This window comes from Gekko japonicus, unplaced genomic scaffold, assembly GCF_001447785.1.
Source record: "Gekko japonicus isolate JY-2015 unplaced genomic scaffold, Gekko_japonicus_V1.1 scaffold1966, whole genome shotgun sequence".
NCBI lineage: Eukaryota > Metazoa > Chordata > Lepidosauria > Squamata > Gekkonidae > Gekko > Gekko japonicus.
In genome coordinates, this window is record NW_015164249.1 from 1 (window position 1) to 6,151 (window position 6,151).

Below are 6,151 nucleotides of genomic sequence, written 5' to 3' on the forward strand. Positions count from 1 at the left end.
ATCACACTGGAGCCAATGTCTCGCCGCCGATGCCGACTTGCTGATGGACAAGGAAGGAACGTTTGGCTGTGTTCATATGCGCAACGGAGAAACAGCAGTGGAGGTTCTTATTCACACAGAGCTGTGCTCCTGCCAAGATTGGTGGCAGCGGAAAAGTGCCCTCAGGTTGCGGCTAACTTCTGGCAATCTTTCATGGGGTTTTCAAAGCAAGAGATCTTCAGAGGTGGTTCACCACAACCCTAGACTTCCTTGGGGCTCCCATACACGTACTGATCAGGGCCATCAAGGGCTGACCCTCCTTAGCTTTCCTAACAAGATTGGGCTAGCCAGGATCATCCGGGTCAAGGCCCTGCCATGATTTGGCACTTCTAAATGACTTGTTTAATCTTTCCCTTGCAGACTACTCCATACTTGAGAGCCAGTTTAGTGTAGTGGTCAAGTGCGCGGACTCTAATCTGGGAGAACCGGGTTTGATTCCCCACTCCTCCACTTGCACCTGGCTGGATGACCTTGGGCAAGCCGTAGTTCTGATAAGAGCTGTTTTTGGAAAAAGGAGCAGTTTCTGTCAGAGCTCTCTCGGCCCCACCTCCCTCCCAGGGTGTCTGTTGTGGGGAGGGGTAGAGAAGAGTTTGTCAGCCGCTCTGAGACTCCTTTGGGTAGTGGAGGGTGGGTTATAAATCCAATCTCCTCCTCCTCCTCCTCCTCCTTGATGCAAATTTACAAAACAAAACAAAAAGATTCAGGTTGGTCTGAAGCAGCACAACAAAGTTTGAGTCCAGTGGCACCTTGACGACGAACAAAGTTTTATTCAAGGTATAACCTTTTGTGTGCATGCACGCTTCTTCAGATACCTATATGTATGGACTAGTAATTTCCATTTCAATGTGTTTGAAGAAGTCTGTTTACACAACAGCTTATACCTTGAATAAAACTCTGGTAGCCTTAAAAGTGCCACTGGAGTCGAATGTTGTTCCAAAAAAAAAAAAAATGACGAGGCGAAGTTTTGGAGAACTTGTAGATTTGGAAATCTCACTGGGCGCCCTTTAATGTGTGTTTTGGAAAATGTAAGCTGATGCTTTTCAGACGTCAACTTCACACAGACTTTCATAACTTGCTGGTGCTTTTCTCTCATCTCTAAATAAAGCAAATCAGCCAATATTGGCTGTTTCCCCCCACATTTTATTCGACATACAAGACTGGCCAACAGAATGTCGGTTCTCAAGTATCGTGAGTGTTAATTCTGACCTCCTCCTTCCTCTCCCTAGCTTAAAAAAAAAAAGGTACAGGTGTTCCCCTTCAATAGCATTGTCAGTGTGCAAGTATCAGATGTTGCGCTTAAATCCTGAAGGTTTTGTTAACTTATGACTGCTAAGCTAACAATAGCGACTCTCTTAATTCCTCTCAACCGAGACTATTTAAAAGCGTCTTTTGTATCCCTTTACCTTCCATGTTTTATCTATCCTTTCCCCCCCCTCCATGATCACTTTCTTTTTATTTCAGCCCTTGCTATCCTCAGTCATGTTTGTCCCCACAGCTGTGGTGCCCCTTTTGATTTTTGTCGACAATGGCCGTAGGCCCCCCCCCCCCCGTAAACCAAATCATGTGGGATGCCTCAGCCAATCAGATTAGTGACAGAGAAGACAAATAAAGGCGAGGACAGTGAGGGCAAACAGAGAAGAAAAATGAGCAGTGTTTGGGTCCAGTGGCACCTTTAAGACCAGCAAAGTTTTATTCGGGGCACTTCAGAAAAATGTCAAGGGGGAAAAGGGTGCTGACCAGCGTGGTGTGAATGTTTGGTGAGACATAGTTTTGTTTTGGCTGTATCATCTAAATGTTGATACTGAAGTGAGGAAGTATTCTGCAAGGCCTCGTTTTCTTTCTTTTACAAAGCCTGGCTTTGCTGCACACATTAATTTGCTTAAGTGTGTCTTTTGCAATAATGAACTCTAGATGGCACATGGCTTCTTTACGGCGAAGAGAGTTTGAGCCTGCCTGCTCTCCTTGATGGATTCCTATGATTTTAATAAATGTACAACAAGGAGAAATTCAAGTACTAGTCCTCTTTTTCTCTATGGTGATGCAGTGGTATGAAGAGTTTCACGTTCAGCCCTGACCTGGATAGGCCAGGCAAGACCGATCTCGTCAGATCTCGGAAGCTAAGCAGGGCCGACCCTGGAAGTTCTTGGACGGGAGGCCTCCAGAGAACACCAGGGCCAGGAGGCCAGAGGCAGGCTATCAAGCTGCTTCTCTGAATGTCCTCCGTGCCCCAGTAGGAGTCGCCAGAGGTCGCCATGACTTCCAGGCATGGACACACACACACAGATGCAAAAATACAACAAACCTCATTGGGCCGGGCCATGTGTGTCATAAAATGTAATGCCAGGGAGCAGAGGTATAAACTGTATAAAGGACACAAGCACAAAGGTTTTTTTTTTTACTTAAAATAAAAACATGCTTAAAACAGTAGCACTCTTGCAATATCTTGTTTATCTAACAGTGCCTGGTAACTGACACCTCTTCCTCTGAATTATTGCATCAAAATGTCTCTGCTGTTGCAATCCTGAGTCTGCTGTTCAGGGGTGTATCCGTAAGCTGCAAACCTACGATGACGCAGCAGCAGCAGAACTGGAAGAAGAAGCAGAAGGCAGCCAGTTCCACTGCGGGCCTGACAGAAGCCCTCCGGGCCGCATGTTTGACACCCCTGATCTAAAGGTCCAGACCGTGGTAGCAAGAATGTTATATCAGGCACGCAATATAGGATCTTTAACCGAATGAGATTTTTAATAGGTGTGCTTTTAATTGATTTATTTGATATATTTTAAATGACACAATCCAGCTTGAGTCGGGGAGGAGAAAGGCGGCATAAAAACGCCTTCACCATCGTAAGTGCCACATGGAACGTGCCATATAGGTCTCTGGGCTTGTCTCAACCCACCCAACTCCCACTTCCTTATGAACCCAGCCAAATCCCACAGAACAGCTTTCCCCAAGGAGATGACCGGTAGTCTCTGACATGGGGTCTGACATGGGAGTGTGACTTGGGAGATCTGTGATTGGGTCTCACAACACTGAAAGGAACGTTGTCCCTGGGGACGGCACATTAGATCAGAATAGTGGTACTGGTCTGTTAGTGTGAGTGGGGCAGCAGGGTTATCAAGTTCCCACTGGGGGTGGGAGCTCCCCGGCCTCCAGAGGGACCTTCCTGCCGCTGCCCCTGTAAAATGAGACGGCCGGAGTCCCGACATGCTGACCGGAAGTGATGTCAGCGCATCTTTTGGGACGCTCTGGGCCTGGGTTCAACCAAAACTCTATGATTAAACCATAGAGACTCTAAATGTCATTATGTTGCTCTCCTTGTGCTGGCGACCCTATGGGGCCAGGGCTCCACCAACGCAGGCTGCTCCCAGCTCCCTGCTTTCTTTCTATCTTCACCAGACCAGACAGTCCAGACTCTAGTGTTGCCAGCTCTGGGTTGGCAAATTCCTGGAGACTGTGTGTGTGTATGTGGGGGGGGGGGCCCTAGGGCGGGCACGGTTCCTCAGCGAGATATAATGCCGTAGAGCCCACCTTCCAAAGCAGCCATTTTCTCCAGGGGAGCTGATCTCTGTAAATTGAAGACCAGTTGTAATTCTGGGAGCTCTCCCCCCACTGCCTGGGGGCGGGCAGCACTGTGAGGCTGGGAGAAGGTGACTGCAGAGGTCACCCAGTGCGTTTTCTGGCTGAGTGGGGATTTGAACCCGCATTTTCTTCCCAGAAACATGAATTGTTCTTTTCAATGACGGCACGTTCCAGCTCATTCCAGAGTCATTTAGTACGTTTCGATTCCTTCTACTTGATTAGGTTTATATGTTGAGATCTTAATTGTAAAAGGCGGGACAGTAATGCCCCGTCTGTGTTATGTCTAGTTTGTCTCATGGTATGGACTAGCACCTTCTTAAGCTCTTTACGTTCATGGTCATACCGTCAACTCTTTACAGTTGAAGAGGGTTTTATGGGCCTATTGTTTATGAAGTATGGCTTAAGTTGTGCATTGATTTCAGCAAAGATCTTTATGGAATCAGTACCACTTGAGCTGCGGTGGCTCAAGTGGTTAAGACGCTGAACTGCAGGTTGTGGAAGGTCGGTAGTTCAGCAGTTTGAGACCTGAGTGTGCCGCATGACAGAGTGAGCTCCCATCTCTAGTTCCAGCTCCTGCCAACCTAGCAGTTGCAAAGCAAGAAATTGCAAGTAGATAAATAGGTACCACTTCAGTGGGAAGGTAACAGCATTCCGTGCGCCTTGGTGTTTAGCCACATGACCACGGAAATGTCTTCGGACAGCGCTGGCTCTTCGGCTTTGAAACGGAGATGAGCACCGCAACCCTAGAGTCGGATTTGACTGGCTTTCAAGCAAGGGAACCTTTACCTTTACCTTTTTACCATGATGTAATAGAGCAGATCTAGATTCAGTCAGTTCTGGGCTTTTGAGGACTTGGTCGAGTACATTATATAAATTTTCAGACCATCTAAGCCTCCTAAGGCTAGATTTATTTATTTATTTATTAGTATTTTTACCCCGCCCTCCCCGCGAGCGGGCTCAGGGCGGATTACAAGAGGGCAACAATGCCCACATATAAACCAATGCCCACATATAAAATAATCAGATCACAAAAGTAAAGTGCTCTATAAAGAGCAAGATGCTCTTCCAGCGGTAGGTGCCAGATCTTTCATTGGCAGTAGATAGTGTCCTGTAGCTGGTACGCGGCCAGTCCAGTGGTACCAACCCAGCGCGGTATCATGGCAGATCTTCAAGGGCCGTCCTCTTACCCAGTTGTTACCCACACCATTGGTGGTGGTGGTAGTGGTGGCTCCTACGTAAACGCCTGGCAGAAGAGCTCCGTCTTGCAGGCCCTGCAGAACTGTATGAGGCCTGGCAGGGCCCTGATCTCCTCCGTGAGCTCATTCCACCAGGTAGGAGCTGCCACTGAAAAGGATCTGACCCTAGTTGCGGCAAGTGTTGCCTCCCGGGGGCCTGGAATCACCCGGCGATGTTGAGTCCCTGAACGAAGTGCCCTTGACGGTACGTATGGGGAAAGGTGGTCCCTCAGGTATGTAATGCCTTCAGCAAAGCCCTGGTTTGGAATTAGTAAAGTTTTGGGATTGATGTTAAGTATCAGCCATTGTGGGCGATGATCACTCAAGGAAGAGTCCACTACCTCAAACCTAGTCACCGAATTCATTAAGGAAGCAGAGATGGCTATTTAATCTATGGTGCTGGCCGTACAAGTGGAAAAGAAGGTGAAGGACCCTCTAGATACATCCAGAAAAGTACCATGAAGAACTTGTAAATTAAACGCTGAAGGAAGTGCCAAGAATTTTAGGCCAAATTTATTTACAGTTGTATCTTTAGCCGAGCAGTTGAGAAAGTGGGCATGTGTTGCAGTCCGTGCATTTAAACCTCAGTATCCCCCGAACCTATTCTTGCATTAAACTCGCCACATAAAACCACCGCATTTTCTTCCCAGTCCGAACACTGCTGTGATAGTTAGCTTGTGTTCTTCTGGCAGAACACGGGAGAAATTGTCCAGGCCTTGCCGAGGTCATGTGTCTTGCAGGCATATGCTTTTAACAAATTTCTTTGTTCTGTGGATGTAGATTTTTACATGGTGTAGTAAGCCTGTTGGTGAGGGAGGCCTGGTAAAGTTCAGTTAATATTGTCCGTTACAAAAACATAAATCTTATTTAAGCTTTCCAACGGTGGTAGTAAATCCAAAGTAAAAAAAAACCCGAGCACTTTTAGTATGTTGAAGGCAACAAATATCTGAAGAGGAAATTGGGAGTTCCTTCTTGTCTTAGACGACTCACCAGTGTGTCTGTTTCCTCCAGTGATGCCAGGGGGTGGGGGTGGGCAGGGTTGCCAGATCCAGGTTGGGAAACTCACAGACTGATTCCCCACAAGCAGCTGTGCTGCCCTGGCTCTTCCGTTTCCCCGGGTTGTTTTGGTCAGTTTCGCACTATTCGCTGCGTGGTGACATTTTGACCTGCACCTCCCCCCCGATTTCCTCCGCGTTTTCTCGATCCTGTTTTTATTTATTTTTTTATTTATTTATTTATTTATATTTCAATTTTATATACCGCCCTTGACCCCGAAGGGTCTCAGAGCGGTTTACAGA